Raw genomic sequence first — 2,432 nt, 5'->3', positions numbered from 1 at the left:
CAGCTTAGGCCTTCTCCCCGCTGGCAAGTGGACATCCCCCAAGGGGTCCCAGGCTGCCAGAGGGATGTCTGGCTGCCAGTTTAGGCCCAATCCCCCGGGAACAGGCCTAAGCCAGCAGGTGGACATCTCCCGAGGGGTCCCAGACTACGAGAGGGCAAAGACCGGGCTGAGGGACCCACCCCAAGTGCACAAATTTTGGTGCACCGGGCCTCTAGTTAAAAATCAAAGCAAATTCAGTTTTCATCTATAAAAATTCCATTGGCACACAGAGGTAAATAAATTTAAATATTTGAAACTCTGTAGCTTACATATAACTGCTTCAAAATTTTTTAAAATTAGAACACTTTAACTATTTGCCTATACCAGTGGTGGGCAAACTGTGGCTCGCGAGCCACATGTGGCTCTTTGGCTCCTTGAGTGTGGCTCTTCCACAAAATACCACAAAATACCATGTACTGGCGCGCACGTACAGTGCAATTGAAACTTTGTGGCCAATGCACAGAAGTTGGTATTTTGTGGAAGAGCCACACTCAAGGGGCCAAAGAGGAGCATGTGGCTCGTGAGCCACAGTTTGCGGACCACTGGCCTATACACTGAAGTTGTTCCTTAAACAGTTTTTAATTTATGCTTGATGAGTTAAAGTTGTGCCAATCCTTTTCAAGTGTCTTAGTGTCTTATTTAATAAATAAGACGTTTTACTAAACTTAAATGATGATAGTAAGAGGCACGTGGAAGTGGGATATGTATTTGTGTGTTCATCTTTCAAATTATCATCCGAACCAGTAGAAGTCAAAGAAAGATGCCCATAATATCATGTAATTAATTTGATTGGTCTTTATAACCACAAGTATTTATTTCCAAAGCCATAATCATTTCTTATTTTTAAAACATAGTAATTAGTTTTTCCATATTTATCTGTTACAAAAAGAAAAAGAAAAACAATTCTTTGAAATTCTATGTCAAAGGGAAAAAAAGAGGTTTTTTTTTTTGTTTTTTTGTTTTGTTTTGTTTTTTTTATAGAAAATAGCACAGGTTTATCCTCCAAGAAGATTTTCTACTATATGCTTCTATAAACATTGACAGACTACAGTTTGTGAACTGGATTTTTGTCTATTCAAATAGCTCATGCAAAAATCAGTGTAATTATCCTGTATTTAAATAGCAGAATGTTACTTATACAAAACATGCTTTTTAAAGCACTGGTTCCTTTTCCCATTCATATTTATATGAATGTGGTTTTTCTTGGGATGTAACAATCATTTGTTTAAAAATGTGAGCATGGAAATGTGTTTAGTCTCACATTGTGTAATATTTTTTTTCCAATCAAATTCTTATGAATCAGCAGACTGCAACTAATGTTCACTGATTATTATATTATACAAAGCTAATTTTCAAAAACGTGATTGATAGGTCACAGTATGTATATTTAACATGTTGATCTGAATTATTAAAGGGCACACCAATAAAGATGAGGCACTAAATACTCCCATCAAATATATGTAAGTACAATACCCTCAGTGATGCTGGTTAAAATTACAGTGATACCTCAGTTCTCGAACTTAATTCTTTTTGGATAGCTCTTTGAGAAGCAATTTGTTCAAAAACCGAATATTTTTTTCCCATTAGAAATAATGTAAATTGAATCAATTTATTCAGGAACCCCAAATGATTCCCAGGTCAAGAACAGAAGTTTTGTTCACCAACTCAGACATTTTTTCCATGAACAACTGGGTAGAACCTAATTTCTTGAGATGGGAAACACTGCAGAACTGATGTTTGACTGGAATTTATAAAATGTTTGGCCTGCTTAATAATAAAAAAAGCATCATGCCATTTGAAATTGAAGTCCTTCATCACTAGTGAGAATATGGATCTTGTCATGTATTTATTGGCCATTTGCATTTCCTCCACCCTGAATTGTCCTTGTATATTTCTGCTAATTTTTCTTTAGGCTATATGCTTTTTCTTTCTTACATTGTAGGTGATCTCTTCATAGGGCTTGACTCTTTGTTACATAACTTGTGGGAGTTTTCTCCCATTAAATGAATCAACATTTGACATTTTAAAAACTTTTATTTTAAAGCAATTTTAGACATAGAAAATGTTCAAAAATTGTACAGAGAATTTCCCCACACCCATAACCTAGTTCCTTTTACTGTTAAATTTTATATAATAATTGTGCAGTTACAGAAACCAGAAAATTAACACTCAAACAAATCTATGAATCTTATTTAAATTCCACCATTTTCCACGTGAATATCATTTTTCTGTTCTAAAAGGCAATCCATTATCTCACATTGCATTAATAATCATGTCTTCTTAATCTCTGTTGTGACAGTTAGTCTTTTATTGTCTTTCATGACCTTGACATATTTGAATGATACTGGTCAGATTTTGTTTTTGTAAAAATTTCCTCAGTTAAGGTTTGTTAT

Source organism: Myotis davidii, unplaced genomic scaffold, assembly GCF_000327345.1.
Source record: "Myotis davidii unplaced genomic scaffold, ASM32734v1 scaffold1293, whole genome shotgun sequence".
Lineage (NCBI taxonomy): Eukaryota > Metazoa > Chordata > Mammalia > Chiroptera > Vespertilionidae > Myotis > Myotis davidii.
This window is presented reverse-complemented; position numbering follows the sequence as displayed.